The following is a 22,790-nucleotide window of genomic DNA, read 5'->3' on the forward strand; positions in this document are numbered from 1 at the left end:
AGCTAAAAGTCGACCAAATAATGATAACCATAGCCATTTTTCTGAATTAATTTCTGTATATCTTGAGACGTATATGGAATTTCGGGATGAACTTTGGTAGTAATGTATGTTTATCATGTATTGGATGTATAAGATTGAAGAGTAGAATTTTATGCCATTTGGTTTTTTGTTTTTACATCGGGGAATTTGGGTACCCTATATTTAGAGTTCTATACCTTTACTCTTTAATAGTGAATTCAAACCCAAACGATATAATTGTCTGTGGCCAAGGCATACCAACAGGCAAAAAACGTACAGATAGCTCAAAAGCATACAATGAAAACCATAAAATGATTTTTTACTTAAGGAAAGATCTCGCCAAAAAGAATATCCATGTGAACAATTTTAAGTCATCCAAAAGTTATGGGCCTAGCTTAGAGTTTTTCAAAAGTAGGTCAAACTCCAAGGGGAAGGTCACAATGTCAAAAAATTGGTATCACAACAAAGGAATACACTTGTGAAATATGAAAGCCCTATCAACATCCATTCAAAAGTTATGGGCAAGATTAAAGTTTTGCGGACGAATTGATTGACAAAAACTGTACGCCCTGAATCTCCAATTACGGGGCAACACAATTTGCGGAACAACAGCCAAAGTACATGTATTGTATATAGTATTTCACATTATACATATAAACAAGTGCCAAAGAAATCAATTAGTTGTTTTTTTTATTGATTCTATTATGCATAAAGTATAGCTAGAATAACCTATAAAAGTAACCTGAAAATGACTTAAAACTCTGGACCCCCACCCCAACCTATTTACCCCAACCCCTTTTGTATCAAATCCACTTTTTGTCAAAACATTTGACGTCACAATACAATGCATATAATATAGGCAGATGCTAGCTCAGCGCAGATTCATAAGATACATCGCCGCACGGGCGGGAAAATTTTTCAGCGCTGAACATTGGATCGAAAGTTGATTTTCACGATAGATCTGAGTTAACATCTGCCAATTGCAGTGTGACGTCAAATGTTTTGACTGTGGCGGATGTTGTATATTTCATTTCTTGCCACTTAATGTTCGTCAATCTTAACAAGAACTGACATATGTCTTCCCTTTTTTTATCGATACATCTAGAGTACATCTTCGATAACCAAATGTTACATTCCACTGTAGTGGGAAGCATCGGATCGATCCGTTGGAGGAAAGAAACGGATCGGTCCGCTAGAGGAAAGAAACGGATCGATCCGCCAGAGGAGATAAGCTAATAGTTATGGCTGTTGCAAAACGCGTTACGGAAAACAGAACGGAATACGGAAAATATTGTATGCAATAATGTTATGAGGAGGTCGGTATTGTTTGAAATCAAAAGGTTTATTAAGAACATTAAGGGAAGTAGAAATTATAGAGAGAATGGAATTTTATTAGTCTTTCTAATGAATAAGAGGTTTTTGTCCCCTCCCCCTGAAAGCCCGTGGGTATCCGGGTTAAATATGTCCTCAGTACCCCCTTGCTTGTCGACTAAATGGGGTGGCCCTTCAGATGAGACTGCAAAAACCGAGGTCCCGTGTCACAGAGGGTGTGGCACGATAAAGATTCCTCCCTGCTCAAAGGCTGTAAGCGCCGAGCATAGCCTTGCCGCTCGTGGTGGGAACTCCTGCGCATGCGTATCATATTTGTTGTAAATATTGAAGCATGGAGACCAGTATGTTGATGGATCATATCCAGTCAAAGCTATAGATCCCGTATTCTTTGGATATCACCGTAGGAATAATAGATACCTAGCTTTAACTTTGCTATCTCAACTTTTTTCTTTCTTCTTTGTTGTTCTTTTATATCCTCACAAGCCAAGGTTTTGTAATTACGTGTAACCCTTCACACAAACCCTTGACGAATGTGTCTATTTAAATTTTGGGCTCCAGCTTTGCAATGCGTAATATGCTAAAAAACAAAAAAAACAAAAACAAAAACAAAAACAAAAAAACCTGTTCAATGAAATGGCTCTTTTTCAAAACGAATTTCGGACTGAGCACAAAGATGGCTGATCTGCATCCTTTAGAGAGAGAAAACGGCGGTAGTTGTTTGAGTTGATATCATTGGATATGCTACAAGAAGTTGAAAAAAATGAAGATCTTGTCACCTTTTGCTTACATTCATCATTCTTTACGTCTACCACGTGTTTAGAATGAGAACCGCATTTTGATTGGCTCTAGTGTATGACTTGGACCCAATGAAATGCGGACTCCTCCGACCAAAATTTAGATAGCTTCATTCGTCAAGGGTTTGTGTGGAGGGTACGTAATCACAAAACCTTGACGTGTGAGGATGTTCTTTTAGGACTGGTGTCATTTCTCGCCGGTTCGAAGCCATCGGTAAGGCGTCTATAAATAGTTCCACGCGCATGAGGGGAGCCCCAACAGTCGCAACTGCGTACGTTTATGTTTGAAAGAGCGTAAAACAAAGAATTACTAAGAGGTATTTGGTATTTTTATTTCTCATAAACAGATGACACAGTACTGTTGTAACAAAATACACAGCTGTACACAGATTCTTACCTCCGGAAGTCTGAACTAGACACGTGACTGTCACTTTATTTATCTCCTGAATATGCATTAGAAATGGCCGAGTGACAGTTGTTTGTACACACCGTTAAAACCATATAAGTCTGTTTAAAAGAGGTGAAATGATGTATGACATGTCGTACAACTTCATCAATACGTACGTGTGCTAATATAACAGTGTTTTACAAGGTGGACATCGGACCATACAACTTTAGAGAATTAGATTGACTCGTTATCTTATTGTGGGTCGCATTAATCACGTCTTCGGTTAATAGATAAATCGACCGAGTCAATGTCGAGTACTTTTCTAACATTATTCAGAATTTCTTATAATATTCAGGATACAACTAGTACAAATTCTTTCTCTATCACATCAGCCGCCATAAACAACAGCAGTCACACCTTCGGAATGATTTTAACCCCATTTTTTAGATACAAGACAGTAAATCAATATTTACAGAAATTAAATCCGTACTGACAATGAAGGCAACGTTCTATTTAACATCAACAGCTGTTCAATCTCTAAGTGAATGCAGAAATAAGTGCTTTTAATTGCCTCGTACACAATCATTACTACATGTATTAAGCAACTCGCAGCTTAGGCTCACGTGAGTTTTTTTCCGACCAAAACTTACCCGCCACCTGTCCTTATTATAAATTGTTCACATTTTTTTCACAATGTCAATTACACTTCTTAAAACTTAATCAAGCGCTCGAAATAATACCTGTAATGGTTGAGATGATATGTCGAGCGAAATATTAAGTAGAACGAATTAGATAAAAACAAATGATTTAATTTCATTTGTAACATGCAATTTGATTTGCTGAGCACATTGAAAAAAATTAGTTTATATTGTATGATGTAACTCGCTATGGGGAGTTGGTAACCCAAGACAGCACCACGTTTTTCTTTCTTTTTTGAGTCGGCTCGCGAAGCGAGATGCTCCTTGCTGTCAACGGCGTGCGGATTTATCGCGGCTCACAAACTTTCTGTTTATTCTTACACCGACAGCAAATAAATTCCGCGCACAAAGATCTTCAAAAAATTTTCATTTGCTATTTTGAACAGCTTCATTAGGTTTTGAAGACATATCATACATGTATGTTGACATTCTTATAACAATGCAATTTAAATGAGTCCCCTTAATACGTTTAAAGAAACTAAACATAGTGCGCATGAATACATGATGTAAGCAAATTAAGTCAATAAGTGTCACAGGCGACTGTACATTAAACATGCGACATACGTGTGTATAAATATATCAACTACAAAAATAGATTCGTAAACATGAAACAAATAACTTGTAAGTAAATATTTTATAGTAAAGAAAGTAAATATCTCGCTTTCTTGGGTTGGAAAAGCATAGTAAATATTTGAAAATGGTATTGGTTTATTACGACCGATCATACTCCCCGTCGAGGCCTCTTCGAAAGTGTCAAAGCCTAAACCATGTGACTATTTCTGCGGGAATCTACGGGGTGAGATGAGGAACGCACGTTCAGTTTGTTATGTTTTCGCTTTCAGACTATTTCTACAGTCACGATATAGATAATCACATTTACCGTACTTTGCCGAATATATTTAATACGCATCCCCTTTTGGGGCCTGTAAATTGTGGAAATATCATTGCTCGTGTGTACAATTGCATTTAACTTCACGAGAAATCTTTATGGAAATAATGCAGGTTCTCAAAAAAGCATGCACCAGAATTTGTATACAGTGCAGCAAATTTGTTTTTTAAGAAACCTGCAATCTTGTCCTTATACACTAGTACTACATAGCAGTATTTTCGGGGATATAATGTTAATTTCAGCAAAGTACGAGAGTTTGTTGCAATAAAGTTTTAACAAACTCGATATTGTCATTGTTTAAAGTTCATATGAGGCGAGTGTTCAATGTTTTGTAATCAAAACAACACCCAAGCTTCGAAAAATGACGTACCAAGGTGCGATATCACGACCACCACCCCCCTTGGTAATTATAAACATCTCAATAATCAAAGCCAGTAATTTAATTGGTACTAAATGAAGAATTCAAACATAACCCTCTAAAATTTCGCCGCATTTAGATGGGTAAGTACATCATTCGTTTACTGCAAAAGGAAAGTTAAAACTCAAAAGTAATCGCATATTCCCAGACCCATGAAAAACGTGCAACATGAAGAAATCTAACAAAATCAAGTGACAAAGGACGTGTACACAAAACATGTGCTAGTTACGGTATCATGATATCGTGGCAGTTTTAAAAATTGGACGATGATAAATTTTATTTGGCTGTTTCATAATAATTAGTTATAGGGTGAAAAAAAAAACTATTTTACGCTTTTAGATAGGTAAATAACACGGCGAAAAATTAAGTGCACATTGCATTGACTAAAACAAAATGAGTCAAAACCTTTAGTGGCATGTAGTATGTGTCCCTTCTTATAAAAAAAATTAAAAAGTGCGTATTATATTTGGTTATATACGAGTGTAAATTCATAAGCATAATGCATTATTCCGGTTTCAATTTTTTCTAGAATTATGGAAGCCCATTAATGTCATTGTAATAGTCAGTATTTAGGTTTTTCCGAAGTACGGAAACACATTTCAGCCATATTTCTAAATTCATGTGACTGTATATGAGATTCTGTAAACAATTACTGATGCCCCCTTTCAAAAAAAAAAAAGGGGGGAGGGGTTGCTTTTCACTTGTCGGTCAGCAGACCACATGTTCGCTCAATATATTGGGAACCATTCACTTGATCGTTATATTTCAAATGTTGGTTGGTTATGAGTAGAAGAGGTAGTCCAGTCATTCTAGCCAAAAATATAACGTAACCTCATAACTAATTGCAACAAAAATGTTTTTGTTTTCTAACGGTGAGTCAAGGGATGCTCTAGTGTACGTAAAAAATCGAGAGCACAAAACCAAGGGGAAACGTGTATTTTGGGGCAAAAACGTACATTTTGATGAAAAAAAAATCATCGAAAACTGGGAATTATCATTTATCTTAACACATGAGAGAAATAAATGAAATTGCTATAATTATCGGGAACGGTGTTAACATTCACAAACTACTTTATTCATACAAAAATTTCAAATAAATGAATGTTTTTTATGAGGCGAAATACCTTATTTTGGACGAAAAATCGATGAAAATGAGAAGAGTTAATATGAAACTCGTAAACATTGATTCTGGTACAAAATGAGATACTATTTATATGAGGCAGTTAAAGAAATGATAATTAATTCCAAAAAATTCAACAGTTTGAGATTTTAAGATCATGAGAGTGTATCAGTGGCGGATTTAAGGGGGAGCAGCCGGCGCCCCCCCCCCCCCTCTAAAATTTTCAAAATTAAGGTAAACGTAGTCTTTTGTTTAGAAAAATGTAAACGATAAAAGAAGCTATAATTTCTTCCACTCTCGGAGAAATAAGTGACAAAATGTTTTGATTTTTATTAATTACTTTTATTGGGAAAACTTGCATTTTTCCCCCAAAACCCTTAAAATTTGCGTCATTTTATTAATTTCACTTTATTATAAATGACAGAAAATAGTAAAAATAACTACTTAGGAGACATATTTCAATCCCTATAAAATCTGTAATATCCAGGAACTCAAGGCCGCCCCCAGACCCGGCCCTGCCTTATAAACTTGTGTCCTCCCCGCTTAACCGCAATTCCTGGATCCGCCCTTGTGTATGTCACTGTATGATCCCGTAATCGTGTTTGCTCTGTTCATTTGTTTGTCAGTCTGCAAAAGGTTTTACTTTGGTCATAACATTTGAATGGTAAATGACAGATTTTCATATTTGTATTCTTTGTGACAAAACCTTTAGATCGTACCAAACATTTTGACATTGTGACCTTGATCATTCTTATAATTATGAAGCAACTTGTTCTCAAATCACCAGTGTCACACAATAGTATCCTATTACATGTATATATTTTCTGTAGAATTTAAAAATTCAAATAATGACTTCATTTGTGATGTCCAGTTAGACTTACATGTATTATATTGATTTACACATGTTTAGTAATGTTGTCCATTGATAGTAGACAATTTCAGTATCGTATAATTTATACAGCGTCAGTGGTAAGGAATCTTCATTCCAAATATTCGCCATGTACATATTGCAGGTAAAGGAATGAATCTGATAATGACGAAGTGCGCGATTCTTAACCATCTCAATGGTAGTTTTGGAGACCCCATACTTCACAACAATAATTCAAAACAGGAGCTACACAAATTAGTAAAAGTTTTTCGAAAGTTGAAATTCCTATGTCTTTGTAAAAACGAATTTTCAAGACCATCCTTCCCAATGCACGACCACCAGTTTTCGATGAAATATACAAGTTACGATGGAGTCATTTCTGACGGCACTCGTCCTGTTCACACTTATGGTCCCCTTTTCTATTAGTTGCACAATATCTTAACTATCACCAAGAGATGTGTAGCAAAATCAAGTGTTATATCACTACCTGAAAATTGAAAAGTCGATGCAATTCACATGTGAGGGACAAATACCTATTGCTTGGAAAACATTTGATTTTACTAAATCAGCTGGAAATAATTCTCATGTATGTAAAATTAGAAACTTAAGTTCAAGGCCGCTTGTGCCACGGCTGCATGAAACTTAAGATGCGATTACACTTTCATCAAACGCTCGACATTTCGATGTCAAAATCACGGGTCTTTTGGATATGACCCTAAAAACGGAGATCCCGTGTCGCGGCAGACGTTGGCACATTAAAGAATCATTACAAGTGGTATTTCACCTACAACTGCCGATGTCTTAATATTACACACACACACACACATATATATAATATATCTCGCGGCCGTACTACACTTTTAGATGTATTGAAAATACTATTATGCAATTTTTACCATAACAGCGTTCCGTACTTTTATTTTACGTGATAGAATTCCTTCGAACAATTGATATATATATCTCATATATTTGTTCTCTTAATGTGTATATTTTGGCAGTGTTTTTGTCTTATTTTCATTGTAGTAAGTATATGAATAAAATGCACACATTAAATTGCTTGTATATTGAAAAATAACACACCAGACCGCTACTTTAAGATTGATGGAACATCTCGACTTCAAAATGCACAAATATTAAATTATATATCCTAATTAGAAAAATAGAATAAATTCCATCATGCATCTGGACTCTAAAATTCATTACTTATTCAACAAATCATCAAAATACATGTACATAAAAAATGTTAAAAACATTGCGTCGTCTGCTTCGTGTTGACGTCAAATTTTCAGGTACGATACTTCGAGTATGCCATTATTGTTACATATAAAATGCGGAATCTTCTTGATTAATTTCTAAATTAACTGCTCGGTCAATTTTTGATATGTTGTCAAAATATACACAATTAATTGATTATAACAAAATTTATTTTTGTTGCTATTTGTTTGAGGTTTATTTTTATAACGACTGGTCTAAGGAGCCCTATTGATTTTTAGGTCAAAAGGTGAAGATTCCGTCCACTCTGGACATAGGAATACAATGTATACTGTCCGTTCAATATCTTGAGGACCCTTTGCTTGACAGACATCAAACTTGGTACACTGGTACATCCTAAGGAGTAGATTACCCCTATTTATTCTAAGGTCACATGGTTAAAGGTCAAGGGTCAAAAATGGACATATGAATATACTATCCACTCAATACCTCGAGAACCCTTTGCTTTTCGGACATCAAACTTGGAACACTGGTACATCTTAAGAAGTAGATGTCCCCTATTGATTTTGAGGTCACATCGTTAAAGATCACGGGTCGAACTGGACATAGTAATATATTGTCTCCTATATTTCAAGAATCAGTAGCTTGATTGACACCAAACTTGGTACACTGGTACATCCTATGGAGTAGATGATTCCTATTTATTTTAGGTCACATAGTCAAAGGCCGAGGGTCAGTCCATTCTGGACATAGGAAGATATTGTCCACTCAACATTTTGACTTGAATTGGTTTGGTACTATTATCAATTAAATGATGCATATGTATAACCCTTTTCAATTTTGCACCTCGTGGGGGGGGGGGGGGGGGGGGGTTATTGTATGTTTGTATTGTTTGACAAAGATTTCTTGTTTTCTTTATTGTTTTGATGGTAGAATTTTATGCCTAGTTGCTGAATAAACTCTCAAAATATGCACGGAGAGTCAGTACAGTAAAAAGAGCGATATTTCTTACCGATGTCAACTGCATAGTCATTGTAACATTGACTAAAGTTTAAGCTCATGGAATTCATTTGCAAAACTTTTTTGTTGGATGGTATCTTCTTACAACCACTGTGGTGCTTATTGGAGGGTTTTCTGTCGTGATATAAAGTATTATATGACTACAAAATGATTTTCCTCCAATTCGTAGCATTTGTACATCATGGATTGTTTAGCACAATTATCAGTTAGCAATGACTCTTTATATCCATGTTGGATATGTACATGTAATTTAGATGGTAGTGGTCATGACTTAGTCAAATGTAGTCACTTTACACAGGCATGATGCATTAAAGTATAAATCCTGCTAAAAGAAGCGTGCATATGCAAATTCATACACACGACGTTCGTCATCCTTGATTACTACTATCTTTCTCCTCCAAGATTACCTATCCCTGTTGACAATGAAGTGCGAGTCGACTTTCAGGCCCTTCAGGCCTTTGATTTTGGTTTATTATTTTTTTAAATTTACGTCGCAGCACCGTTAACTTGTAGGCCTTCAATGAAATTAAAAATTAACGGAATAAAACGTGCACAATAAAATACCTTTGTTTGACTTCTTTCTCGATGTCAAACAAGGCGTATAATGTTTTTGTTTTTCTTTTATTTTGCTTGATAATACATAGGGTACTTAACACACACACACACTCCCCTCCGCATGCATCTTTCAAACTATTTCTTTCGATATGCGAAAGGAAAAATAGGGTGAAAATGAGTCTCTTTCTGAAGTAGAATAGAACTATCCGTTGGATAAATTTTGATTCTATTATAGATTACGGACTTCATCTCACATATGAAACAAACTTAAAGGTGCAAGCAAATTCCTGGAGCAAAACTTTCGGAGTCATTGGCGAAATTTGTTACTTTGTAAGTATAGACGTTCAAAATTTGAAATAGGTAACCCCTCCCTATATAATTCCATATAAGTTCTCCCAACTATTTTAATTGGACTTAATTCTTAATTAAGAAATCATGGGGAAATATTGCATTCCATACAATAAATTTAACTCATTTTACTTACAAAAATATAAATTTAGTTTTCATTTTCATATATATATTTGGAGAAGTTTGCAGCAAGTGAATACTCACTTTATAAAGAAAACAACAATATCGCCAAAAGACTTAATACACCGGAGTGGTTGAATTATGAATGTAGAGATGTATAATCACTAATGCAATGTGGCAGTTTTAAAGCGTGATTCACATATCTATCTATTGAAAAACGAAAAAAATGTATATTTTAAAAACACATAAGAATTATCTTCAGGAGATTTTGTATGTGGTATTCGGAAGTTTTCACTCAAGTCTAATCGGTGCGCTTATTAGTCCCCTACCGACGAAGTCGAGGGGACTTTAGGTTTGCGCTCCGTCTGTCCGTCAGTCCAGTTTTCCGCACTTTTTTTCTCTGTTCTTGCAGATATTTATTTTATATTTGGTATGTGGCTTTACCATAACAAGTTACAGATCAAGTTTGAACTTCGTCTCGGTCCAATCTAATTAAAATTAGATCCTTTGATCCGCTCATCTACTATCGCTAGTAGATGAGCGGATCAAAGGATCTAATTTTAATTAGATTGGTCTCGGTCTGTTGATTTTTCACTTAGTTATGGCCCTTGGACTTAGAAAAATAACATGAATAATCAGTTTTCCAGACTTTTTTTGGTTGTGCTTGCAGATATTCATTTGATATTTGGTACATTGCTTTGTCAGAACAGGTTACAGATCAAGATTGAATTTCGTCTCGGTCTGATGATTTTTCACTTAGTTATGGCCCTTGAACTTAGAAAAATAGCATGAATTATCAGTTTTCCGGGCTTATTTTGGTTGTGCTTGCAGATATTCATTTGATATTTGGTACATTGCTTTGCCATAACAAGTAACAGATCAAGTTTGAATTTCATCTTGGTCCGTTGATTTTCCATTAAGTTATGGCCCTTGGACGTAGAAAAATAGCATGAATTGTTAGTTTACATTCAAGTTTCTTATCTCTGTAGATAAGAATTAAGAATACTACACTCATTAAAACTTCTAGCATAGTAATACTACAATATAGCTAAATTATCTATGTTCATCTACATGTCAGTTTATTGACTTGGTTAAAGACCTAAACCTAATTATAAATTTGTCTTTTTTCTTGGTCTAGTCTACTCGAATAGTAGTTGATTTCCAACCATTCCTATCCTGGTTCCCCAATTTTCCCTTTTACCATAACCTACATAATGAACGTTGAATATTGTTGTGGTACAGTGATTTTTGCAACCGGTAGGGGACTATGTATTGCCATGCAATACTCTCAGAATGCTTGTTATTGGTGTATTTAATATCGGAGTGGGGGCTCATCCCTCCTAAACAATTTCAAAGTTCAATGCATTAATGTGTCGTTTATCATTACACAAATTAAATTCACAATTTTATGGATATAACTACAATATCCATCAATTAATCAAAATATCATGTTTTTTTTTTTATAAATATAATGAAATATCATCAAAATGTTACTTCTTTCAATCGAAATTTTATCTGGCTGTTTTATACCGGTGTAGGTTTCACTATTGAATATCGATGTGTGCGGTTAAAAATGCAACAGGAATTAAAATTATTTTTAAAATCAGCATGTGCGTCTCACAAAATCTCAAAGTTACAGTATGTCGAGAGAGTTCCAAGAAAACATTGATACTGACAAAATATGTTCATAGTTTTATACATAAATTTAAAAATAAGGAAATACTTCAGGTTAAGAACAAACGCGTTTCAATTAATCAACATTAAACGGGTATTACATTACGGTGTCTGCTACTGTTAGGGGTAAATGTAATTTGAGCGACTCTGGGCAAGGTTTTCCTCATGCATCGGGTTTGACATATTTACAGACGCCATGATGCGTCGGTTAAACACATTGTTGTAATATCCAGTGAGAGAATTTTCAAAAGGGGCTTATATTAGCTATTTTGAACGTTTCGGGTATGCAAGACATTGTTGACAGGCATCAGACAGATTTTTAACCAAACAAATTAACTAAGCCCCTATAACCGTGAGGTTCTTTGGAGAGTGGAGGGGGGGGGGGGGGGGGGGCTGAACCCAAGCACCTGTAGTACAGATGAACTTGCCAACGCCCCGATACTACTGGCGAGTAGAAAAGGTCTCAGCACCAACCTGTCTAGCTAATGAAAAAGCCTGTATCAATAATTTACTTGGATTGAAAAAATCTACGACAAAAAGCATGCGCCCATCCCCGATTAACACCTTATTTGATATCAAATAGAGGTGTATACATGTACAATTTAAATCAATCATTTTCCTTATATCTTCAACCTTTCGGTATAAGAACATGGCGATCACCCAAATATGTCTGTGAAAAGATGCTAGACACGGAGAGCCAGCATCGTAATTAGTTAGATGAAATTTAGAAGAAACAAATTGTGTATACTTGAAAATTATTAGTTTTACGCCAGATTTCATTATCAAAATACAGTAAAACACGAGTTTTTACGTTGCCCCCTGGAACCTACCAGGGCCCACTGGGCACCTTAGTGGCCCACAGACGGAGCGGCCCACAGACTTGGCTACAGGTATTCTCAATTTTTTTCCACGTTCCCTAAACTGAAATCTTTGATCCGTCCTTGCTTAAAAGAATTTAAGAAGCCAAATTGATTTATGCAATGTTGAAAAGCAAACATGAACATTATCGTCGGAAACCCATTATCGGTGGCACTTCTTTGTGGGTTTCCGACGATGGAGTTTCAATGGATTGCAGATACCAAACATGCGGTTCATGTGTCAGATAGTTTAAATTATAAATAGAATGCAACGGCAGGACACGCCCCACAAACAACGCCATGTGATGATGGCGATATTACTTGCTAGACTGTCTGCAATTCCGATCGCGTTTTTTTTAAAAAAAAAAACATAACAATAACCAAAATATACATATACATGTGTATCAATGTTTGCAGCTATAGCATATTCAAACCCAAAAATACATATGTACCTTTCTCCTTATTTATTTTTTTTATCAATACCTGGAAAACTATAATGAGGTGCTTCTATATCTTACACACATCCCGGAGAGTAATTCTTGCAAAAAATTCTTATAGAATTGTAAAGTGATATATTTGTTTTTACTAATGAATAAAACTGAAACTTATTGATACGTGTAACAGTAATCAAGACTTATATTCAAATATTATTTTTTAAATCTTTTATCGAGATCTTTTGTACACGTTATTATTAATGAATTGTTTTACCGAAACAATGAAAATTTGATTCCTCATTTCTCAATGCCCACTTTCTAACACAACCATAAATTGATCTGCCACGCTTGCGGCCGATCATTAGAGATGCCTTCTATTGATCTATCGATAACATATCGAAAATTAATTTTGATAAACGTACAACATGCCCGGACCTAGAGAATGATCTGGAACCCACCCCACCCCTACAATTCACAAAGTATATACATGTGCATGTACCATGAAAAATGAAATAGTAAACCTTAAAGGACATATCTCATGTTTTCAAAGTATACAATATTACATGCATTTTGTCTTCTTTATGCTTATAGCAATTAATTCTAATAGTTCGTTCGCCGAAATTTTGCGATAATTAACCACAATACAGACTTAAATCTAAGCCCCGATTTCAAAAAGTCAAATTAATGAGGTAGGTAGTCACGTGGTACAGTGACGTCACATGCGCCCTTCGGATTGTGAAAGTACTGCGAGATATTATTAAAAACTCAACTTTTAGGGGCCTTATTAATTTACCATGGGCAACATTTAAATCGATGTTGATAAATTGTCCGAGGTTTATATGTGTTCGCCACCAATGCACACATATAACGATGTAAATACCCAAATATAGCGAGTAAAGCGTGTATGAAATCGGCAAAATTGTGAGTAAATAATGTTTATATGGGTCGCTGTCTACAAACTGTTTGGGGATGTTATTCCTTTATACATCTGTAATTGGCGCTGTTTTTCTAAAATAAACAGTGCAATCATTATTTATTTTTGGATTAGACAAATTATGATACGTTAAATTGTTGACAACTAGGCCCAATGCCAAGCTATTGTGACAATTTCGTGCATTTCGGAAAGAAAGAAAAAGACAACACACACACACAAATCAATAAAAATATTCAAATTTAAAGTGGTAATCACATTATTTTATTTTGATAAAGCAATCTTATTACTATTTTTAAAATGTGATCTGCATGTCTTTAGGAAGTAATGAGGACAAAACTCAAGCACAAAATTAGCATTGTATAATTGACAATTCCCAGTTATTTGTATATACTAAAACGATTTATTTTATATTCATCTTTCATTAACAATTCTAAAAATAACAACAGGTGTTCGATGTAACAATTTAATTCATACTCGATGTGTACATTGTAACCATAGGTTAACCATCGGTTAGGATTCGATGCATTAATATTTACAACTTTCACTATTTTGCCAATAACAAACATATGGACAATGTAAACATTTGAATGACGGCGTTATATGCTATCAGAATTCGATGTTCGTGAATGTTGTGTATCTACGAGTTCCGAACATTCATTCGGGACCTTCGATTTAGACACCAAATCACGTTCACTTGTTTATCAGATCCGGAACGGCGGTAAAACAATACAGGGAGGCAGATTAAACACTTAACAATGTCATCAGAGAACGAAATGGCGATGAACGTTTCTGACGCGTTTACGTATTATTGTTGATCGGGTTTAAATGTTTTTAGTATAGATTATTATTCACATTTTAAGAATTATTGAAAAATTGAATTGTATGAACCCTAACCCTTTATAATAATGATATTGATAATAATAATAATAATCTTTATTTTTAAAGTCGGATATACATAATCAACAATGAACATTAGCTAAACACTTGTCTAGCTATTTACCGACTTGCGCAGATGTTCGCTCTAGGGGGGCCTTTGAGTGGGAGGAAACCGGAGTACCCGGAGGAAACCCACGTGTCCAAGTGGGCGACCACCATACTCTGTCACATACAGCCATTGTCACAATCAAGCTTCTTAAATCTCGAACCTTGTCATATTCTACGCACTCCAGATCAACAAACGCACGGGTGAACAGGTACCCGCTCTCTTCATGTTAACTTACGTATATATATGCGCCCCAAAACGGTTAATGATCACACTGTTTTTGACTACGGATAACTCCGTTTACCTGATCAGGATATATAGGGCTCACGGCGGGTGTGACCGGTCGACAGGGGATGCTTACTCCTTCGTAAGCACCTGATCTCACCACTGGTGTGTCCAGGGGTCCGTGTTTGCCTAACTCTCTGTTTTGTATTGCTTATATGAGTTATGAGATTGATCACTGTTTGTTATCTTCACCTTTCATTTGCTAGTTAGTACATGTGTTTGGCTTAGTTACATACGAAATATGATTGATATACATTTCAGTTTGATGCGAATTTTCTCTTCATCGATAATGGCGTTATCATAGCACGAGAGCCAGTCAGGTTATGTTCAAAACGTCGTCTACTGACAGATTTGATAACTCCATATCTGATCCAAAGTGCATAAGGATGTTATGATCACATTTTTTTTTTGAAAAATAAACACCCTCAGTCAGGGTGAATGGCCAAAAGTAAAGTTTATTATTTTCCTTGAACGTAACATATGTAAAAAGGTTATATCTGTGGTGAAATAGCATCAAGTGCAAAATGTACAAATGTATCTCGAGATCCTCAGGTGTGCAAACACCGATACCGAGGATCCAGATAGCTAATATATTTCTTACATACATGCATCACGTAGATAAAGTTCTGCCAATGAATTATCAAAGTGTCATGGAGTAGAATATTCATAGCCATAAAAGAAAGATCAATCGGATATAGAATTGTCAATGATAAACTTTACAATGTTTTTTCACAGTCGCAGCTTCGTAGTAGAACATATCAATAATATTTATAACTTTATCTTTTTCGTACAATTTTTTTCTTGACAAGAGCGGCGATTAAACTTGGTTCATTGCACTTATAAACATTGAACCTTTTATATTACACTCGCCCACTCATATTAAAAGATTAGGGATTAAACAGCTACAATACATGTATGCATATCACAATGGGATTTTGTGGTTTTAATCAATATCTAAAAGAGGAGTAAATGATTAATTATCTAAAAGGCGATCCAACAGAGAATCGTGCTATGTATATTATGAGTGATTAATCTGAGAAATAGCTTACAGCTAATCATGTTTTCGTATTCCGTGGTACTATGAGTGTATATTAAAAATATCAATAAGAAAAGGTGAAGCTAACGAACAGTGATCAATAGCATAACTCCTACACCGTATAAAGAATAAAAAATTAAGAGTAGGGCAAACACGAACCCCTGGACATACTACAGGTGGGATCAGGTGCCTAGGGGGAGTAAGCATCTCCTGTTGACCGGTAACACCTTCCGTGAGCCCTATATCTTGACCGGGTAAACGGAGTCATCCGTTGTCAAAATCAGTGTGTAAAGAACGGCTTTAATTGGCATGAAAATTGTCAGACAGCAGTAACCATATGACAGGTTGTATTGGTAAATTATAGACCGTTTACCATAGAGTTTTAGAAAGTTTGACTTTAAACGTGACTGTTGAAACCCTTATACATGTAACATCAACTTACAATGTATTTGTCAGTACTTAGCCTGCTCCGATTAAAAAAACTGACTATACGTGGTTGAACAAGCTCTTGCGTATAGAATAAGTTGAAGGCATAAACACTATAATTATTATGCAGGTGATAATGGAATATTGCAACATGACAATAGAGAAGATGAAGTCATCCCGTTTGTCATAAAGTTAAGTTGTTAGTTTATCGACATATGAATGAAAATGATTATTGTTAATATATGTAGATAAAACGTCGTCGCAAATCTTGTCCTCGCCATACTGGCGATAGGTACAAGTATTTCTGGTCCTGACCATCCGTCGAACATTTTCTTTGTCGTTTGACTCGAATTTGTTTCTTGACTCGCCTTAATTTCATTTATTTAATGCCTAATATATACAATATGATTGAACGTACAACTTATCTTCTTTCGTTTCGGCCTTGGGTGTCGACCTTGAGTTTACAAGTTGTACCATAGTATTGTTCCAGATTATTTCACGTAATTTTGTTTCCCAAAACAGTCTTTCAGCGTGTAATTCAGTTTACTTTGTTTCAGCCTTGAGTATCGACCTTAGGATTTTAAATCGTTCTATTATTGAATATTTTCATGTATGTTTGTCTTATAAAAACAAAACTTCAAGCACAACTTATCTAATTTCGTTTCGGCCTTGAGTTTTCAAATCATACCATTTTATTATTACGGAATTTTGTATTTCTAAACAGTGATTCATTCAAATTAGACTATCCTCTCACAATCTTGAAATTGAAACAGGCCGCCATAACAATATACTTAGAGAAAATAGAGTATGTAATTTTTGTAAAAATGACATAGAGGACGAATACCACTTTATATTAATTTGCCCTCATTACGAGGAATTTCGACATAGATATATCAAAAAGTATTAATGGCAAAAACCACCCGTTTTCAAATTTGTAGAATTATAAAGTGTTCATAATGTACACGAATTTAGGGAAATATTTATGTCTTGCACTTAAGTTGCGAGAAAACCTTGTTTAAAAGGCATTCTCCGTTGCTTGCTTGAATTTGTAAACCGCCATACAATGTCATTTTTATGTATTTATGAAATTGATGTGATAAGACATATGCGATAAGCAATAAAGAATATATAAATCTAATTTAGTGGTTAATTCAATTCAACATACGACTTATGTACACGGCGGGTGTGACCGGTCGACAGGGGATGCTTACTCTTCCTAGGCACCTGATTCCATCTCTGGTATGTCCAGTGGTCCGTGTTTGCCCAACTACCTATTTTGTATTCCTTATATGAATCATGAGATTAATCACTATTCGTTATATTCGCCTTTCATGATGAAAAAAAAGAGAAGGTTTAAAAGATTGGGTGGAATTTAAGAAAATTATAGAATTCTAGATTGTTTGAATTTCCATCAGAATCACTTATTAAATTGTGATTTAATTCTTAGTGTATTCTAGTCTCTGTTTGGTCAACTTCAAATTGGGGAAAGCAACTTATTTTGTATAAGATTGTTTGCGGAGAGAAACACCCTGGTAGCCAGTATCTGGAACTACTTTTTTGTTTCTGTTTATTTACATTACAGTACTTTTGAAAGCCTTCTATGACATAGAAAGTCAACAAATTCACCAAGATATTAACATGCAATTATATAATTTACTCACAGTAGTAAAAATCAGTATGATATTTGAATAATAGCTTAAATTATATTCGAATTAATGGTATACCAAGCATTTGTAAATTTTGCCCTTTTCATTTTGAAATACATTTCTCACTGAGAAAGGGGGGGGGGGATTGCTTGATCCGCCTCTCAAAGCAACTAAAAAAAGATATGCGTCACTAGTGAATTGCGATTTATATTTTACTGTGTCGGATTTAAAATAGGCAATAATGTTGCATGCAAGGGAAAGTGTAGTAAATAGCTTTCATAAAATCAAAAGCCGTAAATTATTGCATTTTCTGATATTTGAATACTTGTTTTGTGTGATGCCAAAGACTCAACAATTTCTCGTATTTTGGCAATCTCTGTCGGGACGACTTCAAAGTCGATCTTAAAAAGGTAAGGAAATATAAATTACATGCGTATAGCCTACACATATATTCTGTTAGCTGCAATAATGTAGCCCTCTCTGATTTTTTTTTTTTTTTTTTTTTTTTTTTTTGGGAGAGGGCTACAACTCCTTAGGATCTCCGTAATGGTGCAAATGCGGGAGTGATTCACTCCCGCAACATTTGCGCTCATTCTAAACATTTCCTGACTTTCTTTACGTAAATAAAATGATATTCTATGTTTCTTAGTCAATATATAAATTTACAACCTGCAACTTTAGATTTGTGAGGCTCTATTCTACCGTTTTCAACAATTTCGATAAATTCCAATTTCTCGATTCATATTTGTGCGCCATGTTTGATGTACTGAAGTTTCAACTTCCGGTTGTCAAGTCATTTGCATATGCCATATAAGGTAGTATTTACATCAATGGACAAGTATGGAGGCGAAAGCTATTTCGTCGGTATTGAAAAGGTTTGAATTTAATATCAAGTTAAAAACCGAACAGCAGAGTGTAAATTCTTTCTGCAACAATATGATTTTCCTTTCTTTGTCGAAGTGGCTCGAGTAACTACATTTTCGCGCTGATTGTCAATGTTTAGGCTTTTCATTAGATCCACCTACGAGATCTCGCGATAACAAGCATGGCGGAGCAGATGAAGAATTTTGCGCTGTACATTATATTTAATGAAAAACACCTTTATTAGACATGCCTGAGCACAAAGTTGGTACTCCTTTTGGTGTAAACAACATTTGGGACTAATACACAGAGTTTATTATCGGTTATTCATAAAATTATTTTGCACCATTACGGAGATCCTATGGAATTGTAGCCCTATCCCGAAAACGTCAGAATAAAAAAAAAATTGGATAGGGCTACATTATTGCAGCTAATATTCTGTTATCAAGTTCGTAGCAAACTTCACGTTCAATAACTACGTTTTCAAATCTGATAAATTTGCCTGAATGACATGCTTCGTAGGACCTGAAGAAGGAGTAATTTTGTGTGTACTGATAGCGAGCGCAGCGAGCCAGCGCGCGGAGCGCTGGCTCGTACTGCGAGCTCTAATGACTAGAGCGCGGGAAATAATCCGAGCTAAATCTCAACCTCTAACAAGATTTTTTTTTTGACGCCAATCCCAGAAGTCCCTCGTACAAAATGGCGGATGGTCCGATTCGTAAAATAATAATAAAAAAAATCTTTGAAGTATTACAAACCTTTCTTATTTGAAAGGAAAGGATGACAATCATATTCTTCCCCCTTTCTTTTTAAAATCTTGTCTAAAGAAATGTAAACAGTCACGTCACAACTACCAGGCTACGTCACAACACGATCGTTGCATTTCCCGCTAAACTGGTTCCTACATTGGCGAGAAGAGCAAGACAGTAATCCTAATCAGTTTTCCTTGTTTTCAATATAAATTTTTTGAAAATGTATTCAGATATGCTGCGCTCGCCCCAACGGTCACACCGTAATCATATTATTAGTAGGGATTTATATACCATACCATCTCCTAATAAAAAACTGTTTATTAGGGGGTGATATGGTGTAGATCCCTACTATTATTACAGACAAAATTAACGATTCCCGTGGTAGAACCAAGATGGCCACCTTTACAGCTTGACTCTTCGTCGGGGGGTTTCTAAGTGAATCCTTGCGCGGCGCAAATTATTTTTATTTATCGGTGTTTATGTACATTTTAAAAAACGAAGACTCTTTTGTCGTTTTGCATTAAATAATAAGGCATGAATTTAAGTTTGGGGCATATTATGTTATATAATCTGGATTGGGTCAGTTTACGCTTTCTTAGATGCGGACTATAAGGCGTAAACTGACCCAAAACAGATTATATCGCATAATATGCCCCAAAATTAAATTTATTCTGTATTACTTTAATTATAAATTGACCACCAAAGCTGACGTCTTCATATGAAAGACACACTCTCACTCAACACATACTAAACAATTTTTAACAAACTTTGATTTTATTTCAAACAAAACAAATACTACCATATACAAAGAACAAGCAGTCATTTCTTTAGGAAAGGGGGATATGTTTTCGTCCAATAAAAATTATCCTCCTAATTAGTAACTTCGTTAGTCAAATTAATTTTTTTAAACATAAACCATGATGATGAATTTAGAGAATGAGTCATTTTCAGAATTTGTTGTCGTTTCATAAAAACCGTCACTGCGCTATAGAAAAAGTGCGTGTTATTTCTGTGCATTGTCTGCGTACCGTTATGTACAGTGTACTTATATTCACAACTTCTTCATTATCTAAATCCATGCTAGATATAATGCCAAGACTTCCGCAGCTTGTTCTTGTTGCTACATGTATTGAAAGAAAGAAAACCTTAAAACCAAGTGATGTGAGATTGTGTCATTTATTGACCAACTAAATCCCCCCCCCCCGGCCCAACAAAAAAAAAAAAAAAACAACAACAAACAAACCAGAAGCACAAGCTTGTTTTGACATGTACCAAATGTTGATCAAAATTGATAGCTGCGATAAGGTCATATGATGAATTAAAATTTGAAAATATTATGTTGGATTGCAAATTAGTGCTTATGTCAGGTTGTATAATGGTCAAAAGTTTGTGCAACAAGAAGGTGGCGTAAGAAAAAAGGCCCACCTGCACATAATAGATCACAAGAAGTAAACATATAAAGGAACAAACACCATATATACCAACATACAATGTACTACAATAAGCAAATTTTACAATAAAGACTCAATTATTGAAATTCTTTCTTACAAATATGATGCTGGTTATCGGGATTCAAATGGGAGGGAGAGAGGTGGTCGTTAAGGAGGTATGCTACACCAGGGAAATTTGATATGGATGAAAAGTGGAGGATATGTGCAACAATATTTTGAAATTGAAAACTTTCAAATTTTACTTTATTTCGACAGAAATGCAGTTTTAGTGGAAAATAATCTTTAAAAAAAACCCTTAAAATTCCTGATAGACTCGAGCCCACGATACACAGTTCAGCAGTCGACGTGCTAACCTACTGAGCAACTCACCTAGGCGATGATTCTTGAAATGAATAGACAAATATTGCTGATATTTATATTTTCATCCATGTTTTAAAAGGAAGTCAGCCATTACGACGATGTAGAGTACATCCGTAAAATTTTCCGAGCCACATGTAGACTAAACTGGTTCGCTTCGGTTATGAATTACATGTACAGTGAATTCATAGCCCACTCCACATCGAGCCCGAACATAATTACAAATGCGAATAACAATTACACATTGAGAAATACAAGATATTTGATAATGACATATGAAATGAAAATAGCTTGCTTATAAAACATTTATGATATAAATTTCTATTTGTCCCCATTCATTTGAGATTAACGGTCTTGAGGACGGATTGGATGACAAAACCTGTTCTTAATTGAAATTGGATGGCTTTAAGAATTTGTGCATAATGTGCCCCGTGTAGCGGAACTATCGTATTTGTGAGAGCCTTTGCATTTGCTACTCCCTAGCTTTTTCTTTCCTGTGAGATTGATAATCTTATTATACGATTTCAGAGAAACGTCTGATCGATGTCCTGACGTGAACATGATTGCTGATTAATGTTTTATTCTTATTGATTCTTAATGTTTACATTTAACATGTTCAACGAAATATGATATATGCATTTTCATGAATAGATCTCATACTACAGCGTTCGTGCACTTGTTTCTTTTAACTTCTATTTTCTACATACAAGTCTTTTATTTCATTGAAGAAGTACAGACCCATGTAGACATTAACTACGCCATATGTGATTACGGGGTTTTTAATCTTTGAACCCCCCCCCCAATAATTGGAAATTAAAGTGATCTTGTTTTGGTGTGTTTGTGTAGTAAAGTAACATGAAAAATGTATACATTAAAAATTTTATCAGGACATCATTATTCAGTTATGACACAACGAAAATGTGTAGACTGATTTTTATTTACAACAGTTTAACAGTTTGTGATATGTATAATGATGATTGATTGATTTTATTCAGTGGCGGATTTAGAGGGGGGCGCAGCCGGCACCCCCACCCCCCACCCCCCCCCATAAAATCTTAAAATTTAAGGTAAATCTAATTTAAAATTTAAGGGTATCTTGTTTAGGAAAATGTACTAAACGATAAAAGAAGCTATAATTTCTTCCACTACCGGAGAAATAAATGATAAAATCTTTTGATTCCTTGAATTACTTTATTGGGAGAACTTAATTTTTTCCAAAAACCCTTAAAATTTGGGTCATTTTATTAATTTCACCTTATTAAAATGATAGAAAATAGTACAAATGACTAAATAGGAGAAATATTTCAAGCCCCAT

This window comes from Ostrea edulis, chromosome 5, assembly GCF_947568905.1.
Source record: "Ostrea edulis chromosome 5, xbOstEdul1.1, whole genome shotgun sequence".
NCBI lineage: Eukaryota > Metazoa > Mollusca > Bivalvia > Ostreida > Ostreidae > Ostrea > Ostrea edulis.